The sequence below is a fragment of the Mirounga angustirostris genome, unplaced genomic scaffold (genome assembly GCF_029215605.1).
Source record: "Mirounga angustirostris isolate CCGP_5_RB_7025 unplaced genomic scaffold, mMirAng1.0.hap1 SCAF_6, whole genome shotgun sequence".
NCBI classification, from domain to species: Eukaryota; Metazoa; Chordata; class Mammalia; order Carnivora; family Phocidae; genus Mirounga; species Mirounga angustirostris.
The window spans coordinates 42445233-42470788 of record NW_026991714.1 but is presented as its reverse complement, the minus strand read 5'-3'; positions in this window follow the sequence as shown (position 1 = coordinate 42470788).

Sequence of the window (25556 nt, the reverse complement as noted above, 5' to 3'; positions counted from 1 at the left end):
TTTTTCTTTGCTTTATTTCATTTAGCATAATGCCTTTAAGTTCTATTTATGTTGACAACATAATTGTTTCAAATGGCTGGATGTCCTTCTTTCTCATGGCTGAATAATATCCCATTGTGTATATATGTGTATGTGTACACACACCACATCTTCTTTATTCATTCATCTATCAATGGACACTTAAGTTGTTTCCATATCTTGGCTATTGTGAATGATGCTATAATGAATGTGGAAGTGCAGTTGTCTTTCATATCCTGTTTTCATTTCCTTTGACTATATATCCAGAAGTGGGATTGCTGAATCATGGTAGTGTTTTATTTTTAATTTTTGAGGAATCTTCATATTGTTTATCATAGTGGCTGCACCAATTTACATTCCTATCTATAGTACACAAGGGTTCCCTTTTCTCTACATCCTTGACAATACTTGTTATCTTCTGTCTTTTTGAAAATAGCCATTCTGACAGGTGTGAGGTGATATCTCATTATAATTTTGATTTGCATTTCCCTGATGATTAGTGATGTTGAGCACCTTTTCATGTACCTGCTGGCCTTTTGTGTTTTTGTTGTTGTTGTTTTTTGGGGGGGATGTCTATTGAGATCCTCTGACCATTTCTTAATTGGATTGTTCAGTTCTTGTTTTTGCTTTTTTTTTTTTTTTTGGTTCTTTTTGTTTTGTGTTTTGCTATGAGTTGTATATATATTAAGATTTTATTTATTTGAGAGCGTGTGAGCGTGAACATGACTGAGGGGAAGAGCAGAGGTGGAGGGACAAGCAGACTCTGTGCTGAGCATGGAGCCCAACACGGGGCTTGATCCCACAACCCTGAGATCATGACCTGAGCTGAAACCAAGGGTCAGACACTTAACCGACTGAGCCACCCAGGCACCCCAAGTTATATATATTTTTTATATTAACCTCTTTTACAGGATTTGCAAATATTTCCCCCAATTTGTAGGTTGCCTTTTAATTTTGTTGATGGTTTCTTTGCTGTGCAGAGCTTTTTAGTTTGTAGTCCCACTTATCTATGTTTGCTTTTGTTGCCTTTGCTTTGGGTGTCAAATCCAAAACATCATTGGCAAGACCAATGTCAAGGAGCTTACTGCCTATGTTTTCTTCTACAAGTTTTAAAGTTTCAGGTCTTACATTTGAGTCTTCCATCTATTTTGAGTTAATTTTTGTGTATGGTGAAGATAGTGGTGCATGTGGCTGTCCAGTTTTCCCATCATAATTTATTGAAGAGTCTTTCATTTCCCCATTGTATATCCTTGGATCCTTTGTTGTAAATTAACTTATCATAAAGGTGTGGGTTTATTTCTGGGTTCCCTATTCCATTGATCTGTATCTGTTTCTATGCTAATACCATACTGTTTTGATTACTATAGCTTTGTAATATAGTTTGAAGTCAGAAAGTATGATGCCTCCATATTTGTTTTACTTTCTCAAGATTTGTCTATCTGGGGTCTTTTGGGGTTTGATACTAATTTTAGGGTTGTTCTATTTCTAATGCCATCAGAATTTTGATAGAGTATATTTACATATAAGAATTTGTGACCTATGAGACATCAGTGGGAAAAGAAAGCATTCTGCATAGTGGTAGTACTGGGATGGGCTAACAATTTGTAGGAAGCATCAGTTCCATAAACTGTTGGAGGGCAGGGACCTCTTCTATACATCTTGAACCTCCAGTGCTGGAACACAGACACTTGTTAAATAAATATTTTACTTATTATACTATGGACTTACTAAGAATTAATCATACTAAAACAAGAAATTAGGTGGTTGTCATTTTCTGTATCAATATGTGTTTATAATTAATCCATAAGGAAAGGATCAACAGATTTGACTGCATAAAGATTTTTAAAACTTTGATATATTAAAAAGTAAACTAAAAGGCAAGTGCCAAAGGGTTATTCCTGCAAAGTAATAAGAAAAGAACTAAGCAGAGGCACCTGAGTGGCTCAGTCAGTTGATTTCAGCTGAGGTCTTGATCTCACAGTTTTGAGTTTGAGCCCAGCACTGGGCTCCATGCTGGATGTGGAGCTGACTTAAAACACACACACAAAAAACAAGCATTAGATGGATAAATAAGCAAAGTTTATGGAGTGATAATTCATTAAAATGAAATAATTGTAAACAAATATGTAGAAAAATATATACAAAGGCATTTACTCCCCCTAAATTAGCAAAATAAAATTCCCATAAGAATATGTAATGCTAGTGAATATGTGGTTAAACAAGTATGTGTAAGAATACCTGGATGCATTATAAGTTGGTGTAATTGTGGAAGGTGATTTTTTGTAAAATCTACCAAGAATCGTGAACATATAAATAAGGTTTAGTCCCATTTTTACAGTTTTGGAAATAATTCTAAGGAAATACTCATTCTATGAAAATAATCCAAATTTTAAATTAAAATTTAAACATTAAGATATTCAATGACTGTCTTATAACAAGATTGGAAACATTAAAGTCTATAGTAAGAGTTAAGTAAGATATGGTATTTCTTCAATAGAATATTTATAATCATTAAATGTAATGACTATGAAGATAATCAAGTGCCATGGAAGTACAATTCTTGCACAATGAACCGAGCAGGCTCTGTGAGGTGCTTGCCGGTCCTACTTCTCCTTTTAGTCAAACCAAGTGCCAATCATGCCTCTGAAGGTTTTTATTTTACCCACAAGTTGTTGGACATTGTATCACCTGACTCCTGACCACAACTTTTTGCACAAAGGATGAATGCCCATCTCAGTGGACTCTTAATCTGGAGAGTGGCAGTTTTTAGTTTGTGAATGGTTTCTGTTACGACTTCACAGAAAAATTCCATTGCTTTCCTCTGTACTCTTTAAGGAGTTCTTAATAATTGGATGGATTATAGAACTTTAAAATTTCTATCTTTGTCTTTTTAAAAATTATTTCATGATAGAGTTCAACTTTATCTTCTAAATTCTCTAGAATTTTTCATTTCACCTATCCTATTCTCAAGAGGTCTTTCTTGTCCTGATGGTTCCTGTTGCAGGGATATTAGGCTCAACAAATATTCCAGGTACTTCTCTTTCCCAGCCTCAGTTAGACTAAAACTAGTTCTGGCCAGTGGTCTGTAAGCAGGGTGACCTATGTCACTCCCAGGCTGAGGCAGTTAAAAGCTGTTTTTGTGCCCCAGCCCTCTCTCCTCTTGCTGTGGTGTTCTTATAAGCCACATGTAAAGATGATGGCATCACAGAATGAAGGGAGCCTGGATTTCTGAGTTGCAGTTAAAGAATTAACAACTTTTGAGTGCTTTGGACTTGGTATAAATGAGAAACAAATTTGGTTGTCCTAAGTCATTGAAACCTGAGCATGTGTTGCTTCAGTAGAGCTTATTATATTTTAATGAATACAGTTCCTTTCCCATAGTACTGTCTTGTTTCATGAATGCAGTGGTGTTTTCTCCTTTCTCAGGAAACTGTAAATAATTTTTCTGTTCTTTGTAAAGTTCTTTTTTTCTCTTGACTCAATTTTCTCATTTGTTGTTTCTCTTTTTTTTTTTTTTGTTTCTCTTTTTTATGTTAGAGGTTCTCCTTAAATGTCTTATGATTTTTGACCATTCAATTTAAAATGTACTAAAAATTTGATATGAAGTTTTGTATGCATGCATGGGTCTCGGAGGCTGTTGGATTCTACCATAATATAACTAGGAGCTAACTCTTCATTGAGAGAACCACATGTGTCAGTATATGAAAATCTTTGGGGCTATCCAATATCCCAATAGAAGAATCCTCCAATATTTTTTCTGGGAGGTGGGATAGAATATATGTCTAACTATGTTCCAAAAGCAAGATCAGGAAAGGAAATTGAGGTTTCCATTGTTTAAATGTAAACTTTCACTAAATTTCCCATTTTTAGACCTGCTGTTTCCATGTTTGGAATTCCTCTTAATCAATTTTACTAAAGAATCAACCTCTGACTTTCTCCGGTGTGAGTTATCTGGCTATCTAGTTTTGGAAAGGGGACCTGGAAGGATCCAACTGCTCCTTATATAGCTTCCAACCAAGCCCCTTATTTTCAGTCCTTTGCCTCCCCTTCATCTTTGGTAATGTTGGGTCTCCAAATGCTAAGCCTTTCTAGGAACCTACTAGGCAAGTTACCTTTTGCTCTGCAGGCATGTGGGCTGGCACTTACTCTGCAAAGTCTGTCGCTGTAACTCCATCTGGTATTTGGACTCAGGAGAAATATCTTCCGAAACTGCCAAATTATATTATCTATAATTTCCTTCTAAGTTCTCTTGTTCCTTGTGTATTTATATATATTTTTATTCCTTCACTGTGACTTTGTGTTTTAGGGACAGAAGAGGGGTTTTTGTTTTTTTAAGTAAATGGTAAACCACCTCATTTAACTGGAGATACATTGCTTTTATAATAGAAAAATCTGAAACAATGACAGGAAAATGCCAACACTGCTCACTATGAATAACTGAAATCTACTTAAGTACAGCAAGAAGGTGGCCAATGCACATGATTTATTTGATATTCTACCCACTCTCCTCCCTCCAATATCTGCAAAGATTTCAGAGTAATGTAAGTGCTTGTGCAGTTCTTGGAGTATTAAGGTCTAGTAATTCAATTTCACACATATATATTGATGAAAAAAATCACATTAAATATCTTTTTCCAGAAGTGTTTTCTGGAAATTGGCACAAATGGGGCAAGCAGAAATTAATATTTTAGCTCTTTATTGCTTTGTTCTTTGCTTATTTCTCCAAGCAAAACTGTAAACATGAAAAATTGACTTTTTTGGAGAAAGGAATAGATATAAAAGTTATCATTTGGATTGACTGTATTGTAACCTATAGCCTCAGACATATTTCATAAATGTAACTCATTTTTTTATTATGTTTTATTGGTTCTTTTAAAGTTTTTGTTTCATAAGATTAGTTTTTCCTCCTCATATTCAACAATGAGCCATAAGCTGCGTATTTCCCTGATTCATCCTCCGTCCCTTCCCCCTCACAGTATATCACTATAAAAATATAATGTCTGTCCCCATCATTATACTTCTTGAGAATCCATCCTCAGAAAAATCCAAAATTTAAAAAAGGCATTAAGATATTCATGACAGTCTTATTTATAACAAGAAAATGAAAACAGCCCCTGCCCCAACCCCTAATACACCCATATCCATGTGCGCGTGCACACACACACACACACACACACACTTCCCCAGTCAGGTATTCTTCAATACACAAGGAAGGCACTGGCTGCAGAGAAGAACACAGAGTTCATCTTTCATAACTGGAAGAAGGCAGCGTGTATGGGTGCAGATGGTTGGAGGTGGGTACATGAGGTAGTGTGAGTTCGTGGAAATTCTCTTCTAATTTGTTCCAGTTTTGTCAGGAAAGTAAGAAGCAAGGTCCTCTGAGAGTGTGCATGGGGGCAGAGGTATTGACATGTGAGGAGAAAGGAGAAGGTATGAATTGATCCTCTCCTAGCATGGGAGGGAGAATGTACTAGGGGAATCCAGTGTAGCTGCTGGGCAACATCAAGGGCCCCCTCCAGGTTAGGGGTACAAATTTAATGTAGATAAGTCAACACCATTTTATGTGTGTTTCTAGACACTTCCAGCTGCACTGATTTCATAGGCCAGTGTGGCAGTTCAAAATAATCTGAGTTTATCTTAGTAAATACAATGAAAAGAGGGATATGGGAAGTGTGTATGTATATGTATGTATATACATATACATACTTATATGAAAAGAGGGATATAGGAAGTGTATGTGTGTATATAGATAGATAGATACAGAAGTTACTAAGGATTGACTATGAAATGTAAGCTGGCTAAGGAAGGAAGGGGATGGAGACATAAAAGGGGTAAGGGCAGTGAAAAGATAGCAGGATCACTGGATTACAGGTCCAGGTGAGGTCAGAGGAGTTTTTGCATCTGGGGTTCTAGAGGGAGATTGCTGAAACATAGGGGAGGTGGTGTCATGGAGTTTGTATCATGGAATTGCAATGATTTGTTATGACAAGTTTATTCGACTGAACTATAACATGGGAGTGAGATCTTGAGGGAGGGTAGAGGACAAGATCATCAAAGTAGAAGCATTTAGTGAAGTGAGTGGCCAGGATGCACAGTTTCACTTCCCTGTGTATTAAACTCAGCAAAAATTAAGACAAGTAATGTTGGAGAGAATGACAGTGAGCCAGTGTCAGTAAGTTATAGCTACAATGAGGGATAATGGGTGATATAGTCTGATGATGTGTGATTCAAAACTGGAATGTTTTGGGAGGAGAGAGGGAGAATGGTCTGAAAGTGGCAATGAAGAGCAAGGAGGACCTCATCCCACATTGAAGCCCAAACCTCTGAGGGCTAAGAAAACACTGCCCCTATTCTACTGCAGGCATTTGTCCTTGGGAAGAGTCAAGTTTTCTTTAGAGCAAGGATGTAACAGGACTGCTCTGGGAAGACTGGGGACACAGGGAATTTTTGGTAATGATGGACCATGAGTTCAAGAGAGCACAGTAGATGGTTTGGGGAATTTGGAAGGAGGGGGATATGGGGAAAGAACTGGGGTTACACAGAGCCATATAGGGATGGGGAGTGACCTGGGAGTCTGAGGCTTCTTGTGGTAACTGACACCACTGGGATAGAAACACTAAGAAGACTGGTTTGGGTAGACCAAAGGCAGATATTTAATTTTTTAACAACTTTATTGAGAACTTTGGCATATCAAAAACTGTATATTTAAAATGTACATTTCCCCAGTTTTATTGAAATATAATTGACCCTTAACATTTTAAGTTTAAGGGTTACGATGTGTTGATTTCATGCATTTATATATAGCAAAATGATTACCACCATCTTGTTAGCTAACACCTCCATCACCTCACATAATGACCATTTCTTTTTTATGGTGAGAACATTTAAGATTTATTCTCTTAACAACTTTCAAGTATGTAATACAGTATTAACTATAGTTACCATGTTGTACATTAGATTCCCAGAACTTATTTGCCTGATTGTTGGAAGTTTGTACCCTTTGACCAAGGTCTCCTCATTTCCCTCACCCATGATATTTTGACATGTGTAAACATTGTGAAAAGATCACCACAATCAAGTTAAATAACTTATCCATCACCTCTTTGTACCATTTTGTGTGTGGTCAAAAGACTTAGTCTAAGATCTCTTAGCAAATTTCAAGTACACAATTCAGTTTTGTTAACCTTACCATATGGGCAGTAGCTCTCCAGAACTCTTTCATCTTGAATAACTGGAACTTTGTATCCTTTTACTGTCTCCTCATTCTCTCTTCCTCCCACCCCTATTCCCTGGCAACTAGTATTCTACTCTCTGCTTCTATAATTTCAATTATTTTAGATTCCATATATAAGTGAGATCATGCAGTATTTCTTTCTGTTCCTGGGTTATTTCCTTTAGCATAATGCCTGCAAGTCCTATCTATGTTGTCACAAATGACAGGATTTCCTTCTTTCTTGTGGCTGCAGAATATTCAATTGTACATCTATACCACATCTTTATTCATCAGTTGAGACATTTAGGTTGTTTATATATCTGGCTATTGTGAATAATACTGCAATGAACATGGTGGTGAAGATATCTCTTTGATGATGGACTCTGAGAAACAAACTGAGGGTTCTAGAGGGGAGGGGAGTGGGAGGATGGGTTAGCCTGGTGATGGGTATTGAGGAGGGCACGTTCTGCATGGAGCACTGGGTGTTATGCACAAACAATTAATCATGGAACACTATATCTAAAACTAATGATGTAATGTATGGGGATTAACATAACAATAAAAAAATTTTAAAAATATCTCTTTGAGTTCTGGATTTCAGTTCCTTTGGATATATACTGAGAAATGGAATCCTGGATCATATTGTACTTCTATTTTTAATTTTGAGGAACCTCTATACTGTTTTTCCATAATGGCCATATCAATTTATATTCCCACCAATAATACACAAGGTCCCTTTTCTTCACGTCCTCACCAACACTTTTATTTTTGATAATAGACCTCCTAACATATAAGGTGATTTCTTATTGTGGTTTTGATTTGCATTTCCCTGATAATTAGTGATGTTGAGCACCTTTTTCATGTACTGTTGACCATTGGTCTTCTTTTGAGAAATGTCTATTCAGATCCTTCACTCATTTAAAAAAAAATCAGGTTATTTGTTTTTCTGCTATGAGTTGTGTGAGTTCCCTATATATTTTGGGTATTAATCCCTCAAGACAGATATTGATGAGAGGTTGTGAATGTCAGTCTGTGAGCGTTTGTGTGTATGGAAACATGGGTATCTGGGACTCCATCTTGACCCTTGTCTGTGGCCATTAAGAAGTGTGGGTCTTATTGCTGGTACAGAGATCAATCTTACCCCCTCTTAAGGAGGGATGGTCCTGCTTCAAAAGTATGATGTTCCCTCTCTTACCCTGTTAATGGAGTTGGGGATATCTGGGGAAGTTGGAAATTAATTCAAGCATGCAGGACCCCCTTGACATCCCAGGGAGGTGTGTTCCATTCCATCTTCTATCCCTGGTAAAGATCCTGGCTTATAGTAAATACCCTAATAAATGCTTGCTGACCTGAAGAGGTAGGTGGTCAGAAAAAAATGGGTGTAGTACTTTAGGAAAGCTCTTGCTCAGAGAAATAATTATTTTAGTTTTTTTTTTTTATTAACACATAATATATTTGTTTCAGGGGTACAGGTCTGTGATTCATCAGTCTTACACAATTCACAGTGCTCACCATAGCACAAACCCTCCCCAATGTCCATCACCCAGCCACCCCATCCCTCCCACCTCCCTCCACTCCAGCAACCCTCAGTTTCTTTCCTGAGATTAAGAATCTGATATGGTTTGTCTCCCTCTCTGGTTTCATCTTGTTTCATTTTTCCCTCCCTTCCCCTATGATCTTCTGTCTTGTTTCTCAAATTCCTCCTATCAGTGAGCTCATATGATAATTGTCTTTCTGATTGACTTATTTCCCTTAGCATAATACCCTCTAGTTCCATCCACGTCATTGCAGATGGCAAGATTTCATTTTTTGATGGCTGTATAATATTGTATATATATATATATACCACATCTTCTTTATCCATTCATCTGTGAGAAATAATTATTTTAAGGTTCTCAGCATTTGGGTGGTGGCTGAAGGTTTAGTGGTGAATAAGTTTTCTCAGGACGATAATATAGAATATGAATTTTTAAAGGGTGCAATGGAATTCTGAGTAGGAGAGGGGGACACAACCTTTTTTAAAAAGACCATAAAATAAAAACACTGAAAAGAAACAGAGCAGTAGTCTAGCAGCTGGAGGTGGGAGTGGTCCCTGTCTCAGAAGAGGGAGTGATCTTAGTGGCAAATGTCACTGAGAGGTTGAGTAAAAAGAGGCTGAGCAGAGTTCTCTGGATCTGAGCATTGTGAAGGTCATTGGCGATCCAAGCAAGGGAACTTTCATGGAGTCATGGGGCAGAGCCCATGGGAAGGGACTTGGGGACTGACTGGGCATTGAGGAAGTAGATGTAATTCAGATGATTGTATCAAGACTTTTACCTTGGAGAAGAAATCTAGGGCAGTGGGAAATACAAGTCTTTTTTAGTTTGAAGACTAAATTTAGTGATTCATCAGTTGCATATAACACCCAGTGCTCATTACATCAAGTGCCCTCCTTAATGCCCATCACCCAATTACCCCATCCTCCCACCTACCTCCCCTTCAGCAACCTTCAGTTTGTTTTTACAGTTCAGAGTCTCTTCTGGGGGGCACCTGGGTGGCTCAGTCAGTTAAGTGTCTGCCTTCGGCTCCAGTCATGATCCCAAGGTCCTGGGATTGAGCCCCACGTCAGGCTCCCCGCTCGGTGGGGAGCCTGCTTCTCCTTCTCCTGTCCCCCTGCTTGTGCTTGTGTGCGCTCTCTCTCTCTCTGTCAAATTAATAAAATTAAAAAAAAAAAGAGTCTCTTAGGGTTTGCCTCCTTGTTTTTGTCTTATTTTTCCTTCCCTTCCCCTATGTTCATCTGTTTTTGTTTCTTAAATTCCACATATGAGTAAAATCATATGGTATTTGTCTTTCTCTGACATTTTGCTTAGAATAATACCCTCTAGTTCCATCCACATCATTGCAAATGGCAAGATATTCTTTTTTGTGATTTTATGACTAACATTCCATTTTGTGTGTGTGTGTGTGTGTGTGTGTGTATGTGTATGATCTATCACATCTTCTTTATCCATTCATCTGTTGATGTCCAATCTGGGTTCTTTCCATAGTTTGTCCCACCTCCAGCTGCTATAAATATTGGGGTGCAGGTGCCCCTTCAAATCACTATTTTTGTATCCTTTTCATAAATACCCAGTAGTGCAATTGCTGGGTCATAGGGCAGCTCTATTTTTAACTTTTTGAGGAACCTCCATACCATTTTCCAGAGTGGCTGTACCAGCTTACATTCCTACCAGCAGTGTAAGAGGATGCCCCTTTCTCCACATCCTCACCAACATCTGTTGTTTCCTGAGTTGTTAATTTTAGCCATTCTGACAGGTGTGAGGTGGTATTTCATTGTGGTCTTGATTTGTATTTCCCTGATGCCAAGTAATGTTGAACATTTTTTCATGTGTCTGTTAGCCATTTGTAGGTCTTTTTTGGGGAAATGCCTGTTCATATCTTCTGTCCATTTTCTGACTGGATTTTTTTGAACCACAAGTCTTATAAGAATAAGTTTTAAGCATATCCATTCAATGATATGGAGAGAATAGGAAGATACAAAAATAACTGATGAAACAACCTCACAGAAGATGAGGAAATAAGATTGAGGTGGTAATTAGATAGTGGGGAAAAACTAATATTTACCAAGCACCTTCTGTGTACCAGGGATAGTGGGATTATTTTTATATGCATCAGGTCCGTTCAAACTAATAACTTTACAAGAGTTGTATTTATTCCTCGGTTTGCAGATGAGAAAACTGACCTTGGCTCAGAGAGGTTAAGCAACTTGCTCAAAGCCACACAACTAATGAAGTTAAAGTCAAAATTCAAAAACCAATCTGACACCTAAATTCCTTATTTTTCTACCACATTACACTGCCTCTACATCTTTGAAATGAATGAGATTGAGGTAAGATAGGTAGAGCTGCAGGTATGATTGTAGAATGGAGGCAAAACTGAATAAACTTACATTTGAAGCTCTCCCCCCTTTTTTTTCCTGTTTAATCCTGATATCCATTCACTGGGATCCTCTCTCCCTTTAAACTGAGATAACATTACCTCAATATCATTACAAACTTTGTGGAGGTCTTAAAGTCTTTCACTGGTTTCTACAGACCACCAGGGGCTGGCATTTTCACAGGCTCCTCTGAGTCTCTGATGCCTCTGCCTCAAGTTCTACAAAGCACTTGTATTTGTGGTAGACTTTACGGAGGTTTTTGATGGGAAGCAAAGAGAGGTATTTATCCTAGCAACACAAACACCTTCCAAGTGAACATAGCTCACCCTTGTTCTTAAAGATCTTTTGGTTTTTCTCACTGGGATTTTTCACTGGCTTCTTCATCTAACGGTGCCAGCCTACTTTGGCCAACTAGCTGCCTCCTCCCTTTTTCCTCCTCTTTTATCTTTCCTCTTTATTCTCACTCTCCCATGTTACCCTTGGGATTGCTAAATTTTTCTCATTCTGTTCTGCCAAGAACTGTCCCAAGCCCCTACTCCCCTGTGCTGGTCTAAGCTTTCCATTGCAAATCCAAGTTTCCACAAGGTACATACTCTGCTGATTAACATGTGGCAAGATCCAGCTGCCTGGTTTTGATGTTTTCACTCCCCTCTCTGCAGATGTAAGTAAGGCCATCTGCAGAGAGGGGTGTTGGATGAGGGAGAGAGTGAGTAAGAAAGGGTTAGGAAGGGAGCAACAATGTCAGGTAGCCTCTGTAGGAAAGGAATGCCAGAGACGCCCAAGGACTCAGCTGAAGCAGAGATTGATGGCTTTTTCCTAGCAATCGACCCTCCAAGCAGAAAAAAATGTGAAAGATGGCTAGAGTTCCGTGGGGTAGGAAGCGTGCAGAGCGATCACAAGATAAAGTCAGACACAAAGTTGTGTAAAGTGCTGACAGACAGTCCCTGATGAGATGGGCTGTGAGTCTGGGGCAGGGGGCAGTGAGGAAGTGGGACCAAGAGGGGAAGGTGAGGGAAGAGGGGAAAAACAGGGCTCAGCAAGGTAGGAAAACAGGGTTTGTGAGTAGAAGAGCAAAACTGGGAGAAGGTGGTGGTCAGAAAGGGGATTTTGGAGTTATGACTTAGCAGCTGGTTGGCCTTCCTGGCACTCTGGGACCTAGGACCTAAATGCCCGGTGTGCTGGTGCTGCCTCTGAGCAGTGGCTCTCCCATTCTCTCCCCATGGCATATAACAGCCCACCCCACCAGCCTCACAGAATGGAGGAGAAAGGCTCTGTAGGCAATCGAATCCCTTGGTGAGTTTTGTAGGGCTCCCTCAGTATGCGACTTCAGGGGGTTGTCTAGTCTTGGATGGAAAAGCTGTACAGTGGCACACTGCTATTTCTCGCTCTCCTTCCCTCCTCTCTCTCCCTCCCTCTCTCTCCCTCCCTCTCTCTCCCTCCCTCTCTCTCCCTCCCTCTCTCTCCCTCCCTCTCTCTCCCTCCCTCTCTCTCCCTCCCTCTCCCTCTCCCTCCCTCCTCTCTCTCCTTCTCTCTCTAACCTCCCACTCTTTGTAGAGAACAATGTTCTCTTGCCTTCTGCTACACATACGGGGGGAAGGGGAGTGGGCATTTTGTTTCCCTGCTTGCCTTGAAACTGAACACATCGATACTCCTGAGAGCCTCTCCAATTTACATTTGATCACTTTTATCATCTGGGCCCATTGCTCACCTTCCTCCCCTCCCTACAGTGTCCCCACATCTTTATGTCCTTGTTTCCATTTCCATTTACTGCTCTTACAACCAAATGTCATCTGTGTTAACACTGTATCAGAAGAAGAGCAGAGAAGGCCTGTCTGTCTTAGTGCTCATTAAAGGTGAGCTGTTGTTTTAAGAAATGTTCCACATGCCTTAGGTAAGCCAGCTGTCATCTGTGTGTCCTGAAGCAGCATCTTTTCTGCCAGGTTTTTTTTCTCTAGCTTCTGCCCTAAGTTGTATCTCTAATAGCTTAATTTCAAGCACTATTGTGTCTATGGCACAGTGAGGGGCCACTTTAAAGTTATAATAAACGTCCTTCGTCACGGGGCCATGTGGAGACTAGGTGGGTGGTACCATTAGCGGTAAAGCTTGAGGCAGATTTGAAGTTGCCTTGCCCGTAAGAGAGAATCCCCAATCAGAAAAATGTTTTGATAAAATATACTGGGACAGATTTTAAGCTGTTCTACCATCAAACAAGAATTCTCAATTCTATTTTATTTCTCCCAGATGATTTCAAACATGACCATGATATACAAAAGTTCCTGACAATACCTGCATGGATCCTTGACAACACTTGATCATGATTCTCCCCAGAACCAGGAGAGCCCTCCGTCAGTCCAGTGTTTATGGGATTAGTTGGGAAAACAGTGGTAGTTTCCCATTAATATTTCACTGTGAATCTACATATTTCTGAACTCACAAGTTAGAGTTTGCCCTAAGTCCTTTGTTGTTTATCAGCCAATAAACTATAAGAAATCCTTGACTCAGGGGGCATCCTGCTTACCATCTAAAGTGATGTCATCAGTTAATTAGGCAACCTGCTTTTCTATCACGTGGATTAAAATAGAGCATGACTATAAGCAGATTGCAGACAGGACCCACATCTCTTATTGTACCTAGCAAATGTTTGGCAAGAAGTAGGCCTTCATGGCAGGAATGAACTGCATCTGGAGCTGGAAGAAGTCTATAAGATCATCCACAGGGTCCTGTAGTTCAGGATTTCCCAAAATGGGTTCCTTAGGGCTCAGTGAGATACAGGTTAAAAGGTTGAGGGAAGGGAGAAAGGAACGTGAGAAGAGAGGGGTACTAGGGCTGTCTCAGGGTCAAATTGGTTTGGAAAATAATGTGATCAACAAAGTTGTTCTTTTATTACAGGACATACTAAGCCTTTAAAATGCTTCTGAACCTTGTGAATGACGAAAAGGAATACAACTGTGGTGCATTTTCACTAGGGTGTGGTGTATCAGTTTGGGAAAGGCTGGTTCAGCCCAACCCTCTCATTTTATAGGTGAGAAAAATGAGGCTAAAGGAGAAATGACATGCTCAGAAACATTTTATTTATTAGTTGTCACCTGGGATTAGGATCTAGACCTGTTTTTATTCTGGGTTTCTCACGGGGGGTGGGGGGATTACCACATAGCCCCCTGTATCCAGATAGTAGGGAAAAAACCCAAATAAACGAGACACTAGCATGAATCTGATGTCAAGTGCTTGTTTTCAGCTTGACATTTCAAAGATTGATGCTCTGTGACTGTCAGGAATTACCCCAAACCCCTCCCCAGGCCCTTAGAGGAGGAACACATTTTCCCCTCATGAACCATGCAGTTCCCTAATTTCTGATACGTGTGAAGAGATGGAATGCCTGGCTTTATATTTTATTCATGTTAGTGCAAGTCATTACTTCACCAAAAGAAAAAAAAAAAGGCAAACTATCCTTATAGAAAGAACCTTTACAGACAAATGCAAGGCCCTTTGCTGAAACTAGAGAAAAAATAAAATGCCAAGAAGAACAGCTAAACGTGCACGGAACACTAGACAGAGAGGTATGCATGTGATGGAGTGGGGGTGTCTTCTGAATCATTTCCCTAAATTTAGCAATGCAGTTTAAAAAAATAAGCCTTTAAGATCTGCTTCCCAGAAATCTTATTTCTTTGCATATGTCTTACGTAAGTGTGCCACAGGCCTGCAGAATAATTAAATGGGAAGGGCACAGCCCTATTTCGAAAGAACCACCAAGAGAAATCCAACAGAATTTCTGAGGCTAAGAAACTCAGGAAAATTCAACCTTTGCCTTTTCTATGTTTGTAGCTGTGAGTGGTGCCATCTATTGGGAATGTTGTCTGTTAAGTGCTTCCCACCTAGATGTTGTGGGGGTGATTCTAAGATTTATTAATTTCTCCCTCCTGAATAAAGCTGTCACTGTTGTCATTGTTTCCCAAAGCCTTTATAATTGTTCTTTAATTCCTGAGAGAGCATCTGTCACCCTCCCTCATTCCCTGACCTGTCACTCTCCCTTCCCATTTTTCTTTCTCTAGCTTCACCCCATGAGTGGCTCCAGAAAGTCAGGCCTCCAAAGTTTTAGGAGTCCATTGTTTTACATTCTTCTTCCAGTTTATATCTAGTAATTGCTAAAATGGCTTCTCTGAATTTCCTCTTGGCAAGTGGTACAGAGAGAGATGAGCATCCTCATGGTTGAGGCATGGTTGTGTCGTATGCTACAGAGGTAATGCCACTGAAATGCCCCAGTGTCTTCCAGCTCCCCTCTGCCTGCCTCTGTGAGCACACCAGTAAGGAGAGCAAAAGTGATCATGATGATCAACACTCCAGAAGTCCCTCAGGTGTCCTCTACTTGCCTGCACCCTCTCTCAGACCATGCCTCCCACATGAGCCTCTTTTCTTTACCTCCCCTTAACAAAACCTCTTCACAAATCTGCAATCCCAACTTCATGTATTACTCACTTCACATCTTCATAGGAGAGAACTCACTAATTCGTAAGGTTAGTGAAATTCCTACCATGTGTCAGTCCTTGTTCTAGGGATCAATTCAGGCAAGGTTCCTGCTTGCACACTAGTAAGAGAGACAGGCAATAAAACCCATAAGACCATTTGTGATAGTGGTAAGTTCTATGAAGAAAATAAAGCAAGGTAACATGAAAGTTATTTGGTGAACTGTGGTGAGCAGGGAAGTCTTCATTGAGAAGATGACATTTGAGTCTTCACTTAAATGAAGAGAAGGAGTGAAGTCTGGAGAAACCTGTTCCAGCCAGTGTGGCTGTGGGGTGGTGAGAAAGGAGATGAGTGGGATACTTCTGGAGGGTTTTAAGAAGGAAATTGACATCTAATTTAAGTCTTAAAAGACCACGCCCTACTTTAATAGAATGACTGTATGTGGAGGAACTTTCAAGACCATGAAGTAAGAACTAAGGCATGGTGAGTTGAGAAATGGATTTGGGAAGTCTAGACTGTGGTTCTGACTCTGCCCAAAACAGCTGACCAGCCTACTTCGCTTCATTACCTTCAGTGCTTTCACGTAGAAAATGATGAGTTTGGACCAATTAGTGCTCCCATGTCTTTTCGTGTCATAACACATATAGAAAAGCATAGCTGTGCAGCATGCCCAGAAATGAATGAGGTTTTGCAAGCCTGCCCCAGGAGCTGAGGCACACTCCTAACACAAGGGAGGGAATTTCTAGACTAGATGATCTTGAAGATCCCTCTCAGTTCTATTATTTTTAGATTTCATGACCTTTCCTCATTATGGCCCTCAACCCATACCACACAGGCAATGGTCTATTCTAACTAAATGCAAGGGCAGTACCAATGTAGGGGTAATGATTAGTGTGGCCTCTTACTTTGCATTTACCAAGCATCAAACCTCATCCTAAATAATCAAGCATTGTCATCCTGTGCATTCTGCTGCCAACCATACAAATTTCCCAGACACACTGGGTCTCCTTCTCTGCTACCTGGGTGGTCAATTCCACCCTGAAGTGGCCTGCCTAGCTCAGAACCTGTGGTGCTTCAGAGTGTTCTGGCTTTCTACTTGACAAATTCATATTTTAAGTGATGAGAAAATCTACCACAATGACTTATTGAGGTAGAGATGTTTATCATTTCCTTTCCTTTTTTCCATATTCCAAAAGAAATTTCTTGTAGAATAAAAAAGCAATAGCCATAGACTGATGTAATAGATAAAACATGGAAACTGGAGGTATTAGTATCAGAGGATCAAAAATTACTCTACTGTGGGCACCTGTGTGGCTCAGTTGGTTAAGCATCTGCCTTCAGCTCAGGTCATGATCCCAGGGTCCTGGGATTGAGCCCCGCATCAGCTTCCCTGCTCAGCAGGGTGTCTGTAGCTCCTTCTGCCTCTCCCCCACTCCCCCAGCTTATACTCTCGCTCACGCTCTCTCTCTCAAATAAAATCTTTTTAAAAAATTACTACAATGAAAAGCAAATGTATAAAGATAACAAGACTTGTCCTCTACCCCCCCAAGATCTGTTGTTTGACTCATACATTCAATAGTGCAGATGTATTTGAACATACCCATCCTTAATGTCCTGTGTCCTTTGAGACCTGGCCTAGTATGCACAAACTGATTGAACTCTACATTACCTTTAATCCATTTTTGGTTTTAAAATCTCTTCTCTCACCTCTTCATCTTTTAGCTCTCTAATATCCACCTTTGTTCTATGCCCCATCATGACATCAGTCCATCCACCCTACTCCAACCTCATTTATCTTCTTACTGTATACCATACGTTCACCAGGATCCCTTGTGGCCTTGGCCATCTACTTTATTGGTTCTCAAACATAGTAACTCCTTGAACTCTCCAGCACTATTAGCATTATAAAACCCAGACAACTGGGGATTGACTGTGAAAGGGTCCACCCAGTGGCCTTTGTCTGGTTAACATGGGACCCCACTAGCTGGTCACAGGCTCCTACATAAGTATCTACATCTTTGCAGAAGGCTTGTTCCTGTGTTGTTTCATGGAGGTGATCCTCATAGGGGAAAAAGTATGAAGACTTAAGGAAATAAAAATGAGAACGTCAAACTCTCATATACCTTTGTTCATTTAACAAGCTTCTGTTTGGGCCTATATTTCCTTTCTTCTCCCTTATAATGATTACAGTCATCCTCTCACATGACTGACTTCAGCTAACAGTTAAACATTTCTTCCTCTGTCTTGTCATTGAAACACACACTGTAATCCTTTGTTCACATGTCTTCTCCCTTTCTTGATTATGGGCTTCTTTCAACACTAAAAATACTTCACTCTCTTTTTACCTGCATAGCTTCTGAAGAGAAGCACAACATAATTCTTAGCCTTTTTCCGCTATTGGTAAGATGTATTTCCCCCCTCTGTCTTCTTTCAAGATTTACTCTTTGTCTTTGATTTTTTTTTTTTAATGCAGTTTGAATATAATATAACTAGGTGTAGATTTTTGGTATTTATCCTGCTTGGTGTTCTCTGAGCTACTTGGAACCATGTTTTAATATCTGTCATTAATTTGGAAAAATTATCTGCCTTGATTATTTCAACTATTTCTTCGGTTCTTTTCTCTTGTCTCCTTCTGGTTTATTACTATTATGTATGTGTTAATGCCTTTAATTGTCCCACAGTTCTTATAAATCCTGTTCCTTTTTTTTTTTTTATTCTTCTCTGCTTTTCAGTTTGGGAAGTTTCTTCAGAATCATTGGTTCTTTGAGGCACCTGGGTGTCTCAGTCAGTTAAGCAGCTGCCTTTGGCCCAGGTCATGATCTCAGGGTCCTGGGATTGAGCCCCACATCCAGCTCTCCGCTCAGTTAGCAGAGGGAGTCTGCATCTCCCTCTCCATCTGTGATCTCTCTTGCTTTCTCTCAAATAAATAAATAAAATCTTAAAAAAAAAATCATTGGTTCTTCCCTTGGCCATGTCCAGTCTACTGAAGAGATTGCCAGGGGCATTCTTTATTTATTTTACAGTGCTATTTAGCATTTCCTTTTAGTTGTTTCTTAGTTTCCATCTCTCTGCTTACATTGTCCATCCTGCATGTTGTCTACCTTTTCCATTAGAGCCCTTAACATATCATAGTTATTTTAAATTCCTGGTCTGATAATTTCAAAGTCTTTGCCATAATGGAGTCAGATTTTGATGCCTGCTTTCTGTCTTCATGCCAGAAGCATGGGGGAATTTTTCTTCAGTCTTTACCTCAAAAATCTGATGGGGCTCCTGGTTATAAAACTCATAAAAGTATGGGGACTCCCTCCTTAAAACTGGGCCCCCAAAAGTTTCAGCTTTCAAGATAGTCCACATTCTATCTCTAGCAATTAGTCAATTACTCTTAAATGTTCCTAGCTAGTTCCTGCAGCAGCTTCTGTTCTAGGCAAATTGTGGTTCTCCGTATTTACCTGTCTTTCCAGTTTTGGGGGTGGCCGTTTGCCTTGGGACCTCTATTCTGTCTTCAATCTAAAAAGAGTGATTTTTTTAAGTTTCTTACTTCCTGTGAGGAAAAGAGTGCCAACTTCCAAGCTGTTTATATGTTGGACTGGCAACTGTGGGTGGGTTCCTTATTTATCTTTGAAGCCTTTTATAATGACCTAGTCATTCAACATATTCAACAAATATTTGCTAGGTCAAAGCCTAAAAGGAGAAAGGAAGGAAGTGCTAAATTAGGGGATTATTCCCTTAAAAATATAAGGCTTGTTTCCAACTGTATTTTAAGAAAAGGAGCTTTATTCTTTGTTCCTGATTATGTTGTTTTCTTCTTGTTGTTTTGTTTGTTTTGGCAAGAATTAAGTACTTGTCCAAACTTTTTCACCCATGATCAGATTCCACCTTCTCAACTTACTCCTTAATTACCCTGTTTTCACATGGCACCAGATTTGGGGTCCTTATTGACCTAACCCTATAGAATTCAGAGTTTCTAAGCCCCAGCTTGAATAAAAGACCTTGTATCCTACCATCATCCACCATGACCTCTCTGAGTTTCCTTCCCCTCAATCTTAACATTTATTCCTATCTTCCTTTAGCTAGGTAAATTTATTGAGCAGGTTATTAACACTAGGAACTTGGCAAAGTGTTTTTCAAGGATTCTCTCATTGGTTCCCCATAAGAAACCATGAGGTAGATGTAATTTCTACTTCTGGAAAATATGGAATTCTGGCTTAAAGATGCCAAATTGCCTAATTCACATAGCTAGTATGTGGCAGAGTTAGATTTTCAATCTCCTCTCTTCTTTGTCAATCTCAGGGCATCCATCCATCCTATGAGCAAATACTTAGCACCTATATGTTACAGGCATAGAACTAGGTTCCTTTCTGGATACAAAGATAAATCACATGTTTTTGTTGACAAGAATTACAATTCTCTTCTTGGAGGAGTAGGTAGAGGAAGATGAAGAAATGGCAGAAAGAGAAGCCATAATTCACACACATCTATACAGTGCTTCCAATGCAAATAACTTCTATTTCTCTCTTTCAGAGGAAAGGGAGAAATAGCCCTTTGGTTCTTGAGAATTTCAACCCAAGTTTTCTAAAAGATGCTAATAAAAATATGCTCCCTCCTGGGGTGTCTGGGTGGCTCAGTTGGTTAAGCGTCCAACTCTTGATTTTGGCTCAGGTCATGATCTCCAAGCCATGGGATCAAGTCCTGCATTAGGCTCCGTGCTCAGCAGGGAGTCTGCTTGGGATTCTCTCTCCCCCTCTCCCATCTCTAAAATAAATAAACAAATCTTTAAAAAAATATGCTCCCTCCCAATATTCTCCCCAACCTAGTCAAAGATAGAAAGGTGAGAGGAGATATCTTAGAGCTATAACACCAGTGCTGCCACCTCCTACCCACTGTATCACCAGGAAGAGTCACTAGCCTTTGACCAACTCTGGAAAAAGTAGCCCCTAAAGTACCACTTTTGCATCCTGCCTGGACATATAGCAAACTTGGGATGGAGCAGATGAAATAAGAGAATTACAGACCTGCCTGTTTGCCCAACCCAGGGATTAGTATTAAATACTCTATCAGTATTAGTATAATAAAAATTAGTATTATATACTCTAGTGTTCTACCTGACCACAGCTTTTTAAAGATTCACAAATGTCCAATTCTGAGTTGCAATGATCTAAGTTTGGGTAACTTCTAGAGAGATGAGGATGAATAGGTGGATGGAAGGGAGAGAGTAAATGAAACATGAGAAGAAAGGAAATCATGACACTTTAGTGTAGGAAGGAACCTTAGAGGTTATTTAGAGTCTCACTCTTCCAATGCTGAAGAGTTGAGTGGGCCTAAGCTCTCATGAACTGTCAGGGCACTAGAACCTAGTTCTGCTCTGACAGTGTGATAATGAGTAGTACTTATTACATCATTCCGAAAGTGGATAATAAGTGTGGTAATAAGTAGTAGTAGCTGGCTTTGTGAGCGACTAACCCCTTCTACCAGATGAGTGACACCACAAGAACAATTTTTACTTTTCATTGTCTTATAACCATCTTGCTACGGCTTAAAAAGCTAGACAAATATAACCCCTGCCAACTAGTTAAAAAAAGAACATTTCTGTATGGAAACACACCTCATGGAGGTTACTGATACGACATTCATTTTATAAGCCCAAATATATTTTTCCTTCTATCATCCATGCAGAATTTGCTTCCTATATTTCTACCTGTAAAGTTCCCTCTGCTTCTCCTAAAGTATTTCCCATTTCCATACTTTCTAATTTCCTTTTCTCCAAAGAACTGGGGCAGACAGACCTCTGATGCACCGGAGCTGTTTGGAATTGCACTTACTACTTAACCTCTCTAAAATTCAGTTTTCTCTTCTGAAAAATGGGGATGATGATAATTTGCTTCATAGTTATTTCAAGGTTAAATGAGATCATATAGGTAAGGACTGTAGCTCAGACCATAAAGAGAGCATAATGAGTGCTAGCTGTTACATTCAGCCATTGATTTTATTTTCATATTTTATTCGTTTTTCCTATTCTCCCTTTTTTCTATATCAGAAATCCATTTTTGAGTTTTCTGAGATTTTCTATTTAAGGCAGCCCCCTTTATAAAGTCCAGAGGTTTGCTCATACATCAAAATGCTTTCAACCCATAATTAGAAAGATCTATGTTGAAGATAGAGATGTCATAATGTTTATTCTGCCTGGGAGGACCTGAAACTTCCTTTTCAACTTATTCTAGTACAAGATCTATACACAGCAGCTTCAAGTAAGAATTGTTGCCTGAGGGCTGAGAGGTATCTTGTTGCCCTCTTCTACCCCAGACTCCATGGATATTTGACTCCAACTATTACGAAGTTATTAATTAGCAAAGGCAATCTAGAAGGGGACTGGGAGGGCAGAGTCAATCCTCCCCACTTAAGTATGCATGTTCCCTCTTCATACTCATAGTTACCACCTGGCTTTTGGGGCTGCACCCAGAAAGAACAAGAGCAAGAAAGACTTGGAAACATTCCTGCCAAACTAAGTTCTCAGATGGCCCCAAGGGTGCCTACTGAAATATGTATAACACTAGTCACTTAGAAATATATCTCATTAAATGAGGTTTTTTTAAATGGGAAATAATTTATAAAGATAAAAATAACTCAGCCTTGCCACAAAAGTGCAAAAATAAATCCTGTACCTTCTCTGCTTGATTCAGGGAGGGAGAGGGAGAATGAGAGAGCGAGGGCATGAGGATAGGAGAGCAAGGACATGAGGATGCAAGAATGAGAGCATCAATTCTGACTAAAGCTGGGTAAAAACAAGATACTTGACCAACCAGCAATGCTGCTCTGAGGCCCAGGGATCTTGGGCAGGATAGTGGAGGGGAATAGAATTTCTTAAAAAAAAAAAAAATCTATTGCCTAGTTCAGAGCTCAAGTCCTTCCCAACGTGGTGCTCTGTTTTCAGACAATGGTACACCATAGGGGAAGGAATCCGTCCAGCCCTGGTTCCTCTTCCTCCCCACACCTTTTAATTATAGGGCTCTGACAGCAGAAAATAATAGAGAGTTCTCAGAAGGTCCTTTCTTTCATGCTTTAAAAATACATGGTGCATGCTCTGACTTCTGACATGACCTTAGCTCCTACTAGGCTCCCCCTCATCACCTGCCCCTGTATCACTTCTCCCTGCTGTTCTTCAAAAACCTCAGCCATGGTTCTGCTTCAGGACCTTTGCACTGCCTGTTCCTTCTGCATACCCTTAGGCCCTTCTCCAAGACACACGGCTGCCTAGGGAACTTCGGTAGCATCTGTGACGACCCATAAGATTTGTTCAGCTCCAATTACACTGAGTAATAGTAGCCATACTTGTACTTTTAGCAAGTATGAACGTGTAATCATAGATGAGGAATAGTTAAGCACTCTTAGAGTGGAATGACTTTTCCTCTCTGCTTGTTTCTATCGTCTGCCTAGAGGACAGCCATCTACAGAGGTGGGAATATAGGAAGCAGGGGCATCTCTTGCACACACTGTATAAAACTCCATTATTTCTCAAGCCTTGTGTTCTAGGTTCACAATATATCAAGCTAGTAATGGTGAGCAATTATAGGAAAGCACAGTTGTTTTTTTTTAAGATTTCATTTATTTGACAGAGAGAGATACAGCGAGAGAGGGAACACAAGCAGGGGTAGTGGGAGGGGGAGAAGCAGGCTTCCCGCGGAGCAGGGAGCCCGATGCGGGGCTCAATCCCAGGACCCTGGGATCATGACCTGAGCCGAAGGCAGACGCTTAATGACTGAGCCACCCAGGCGCCCCAGTAATGCACAGTTCTAAGCAATTTGTACATAGCTGTAGATTCTGCTTTAATTTGTCCCCAATTACTATGAGGCATTTTGTCCAAAGTTTAGATGTGCTTGCTCTGATTGCCAGCCTGCTTCCCCTAATCAGCTGAACTGAACTTGAGAAGTCTTCCAGTGCCATTTAGAGAAGGTAGAAAACATGCCCTGAAAGCTAGGAAGCCCAGAAAGGGAGTTCCAGTCACCATTGTTAAGAGTACTAGTGAGACAAGGCAGGTGGCATTCATGCCTTAGATCCAATGTCAGAAGACATGGCTCCCCCCCCCCCAGCTCCTCCCCCTTGTCAGTTCTGTAAGCTCGGGAGAGAGCTTGAATATATATGGTCAAGCTTTACCTCTTTTATCTATTCAATAAGACAATGTTACTCATTCTTTACTCATAATAACAAAAACAGCTAACATTTGAGTGTTTACTATATACCAGATACTGCTAAAGGTGAGTATATATATTTATGTTCACATAAAAATATGTATATGTAAATATATGTATTTATTTACACATATAATAAAGTACACAAATTTTAAGTACAAAGTTACATATTTTTACTTATCTATTTCTACATATCTTTTACATTTTTATATATCTATATACTTGTAAAACTATTACTCAGATCAAAATGTAGAGCTCTTCCTCCCAATTAATAACCTCCAAAAGTAATTGCTTATTCGACTTCTACTGCAATAGATTAGTTATACCTATTCTTGACCTTTATATACATAGAATCATACACAATGCATTTTTTTCTGGCTCTTTTCATGAAACCTTATGTCTGAAATTCATCTATGAACCATGTAGCAGTAATTTGTCCTCTTATTCCTGTTTATCCATTTTGTTACTGATGGACATTTGGATTGTTTCCAGATTTTCTTATTCATAAAGCTGCTATGATTCTTGTTCAGGTCTTTTGATGGGCATATTTCCAGTTTTGAGTATATACCCAGGATGAAAGTCACTGGACCTTGAGTTTATCCTGCTTACCTTTAGTAGAATCTGCAAAGTGGTTTTCCAACATAATAATACCAATTGCATTCCCACCAGCAATATAGGAGAGTGCCAGTTGCTTTGTATTCTCACCAGCAACTGGCATTTAGTCTTCTTAATTTTAGCCATTCTTGTAGGGGGATAGTGGTATTTTATTGTGGCTTTAATTTATATTTTCCTGATATATAACACTGAACAACTTTTCATATGTTTATTGGCTAATTGGATAGTCTCTTTTTGAAGATCAGGTCTTTTGCTTTTTAAATTTTCTTGCCTTTATTGCTTTGTTAGTTTATAGGAGTTCTTTATACTACAGATATATATTTTATAAATATCTTCTCCTTGTGTTTTGACTTTTTATTCTAATAATTCTTAAAGAAGTCCAATTAACATATCCTTTCTTTTATGGCTATTAATTTTTGTGTCCTAAGAGTATTTACCTACCTCAAGATTTATGAAGATGACTTCCTATGCTTGCTTCTAGAAATTTTATTTTAACCCTATGATCCATTTTAAATTTTTATGTATGGTGCAAGGTGTGAAGCAGGACATTTTCTTTTTTTTTTCCCATATTGAAATCCAGTGGATTCCATGACATTTATTAAAAGGACCATCCTTTCACCACTAACTTGTAATGGTATCTTTGGCATAAATTGAGTGGTAGTTCTTATGTGGTCCTATTCCTGTATTATATTTCATTGTTCTGCTTGTTCTTTCACCAACACCATGTCATGTTTACGTTACTATAGCTTTAAAATAGGTCCTTGAACTTCACTCTTCAAAATTTTCTTTGTAATTCTAGGTCCTTTATATTACCATACAAATTCTAAAATTATCAGTTGTTACCAAAAAAGCCTGACAATTTTTTATTGGAATTACATTTAATACATAGATCACCTGGAGACAGATTGACATTTTTTTAAATTTAATTTATTATGTTAGTCACCATACATCATTAATTTTTGATGTAGTGATCCATGATTTATTGTTTTCGTATAACACCCAGTGCTCCATGCAGTACATGCCCTCCTAATACCCATCACTGGGCTAACCCATCCCCCCAACCCCTCCCCTCTAAAACCCTCAAATTGTTTCTCAGAGTTCATAGTCTCTCACGGTTCATCTCCCCCTCCGATTTTCACCCCCTTCATTT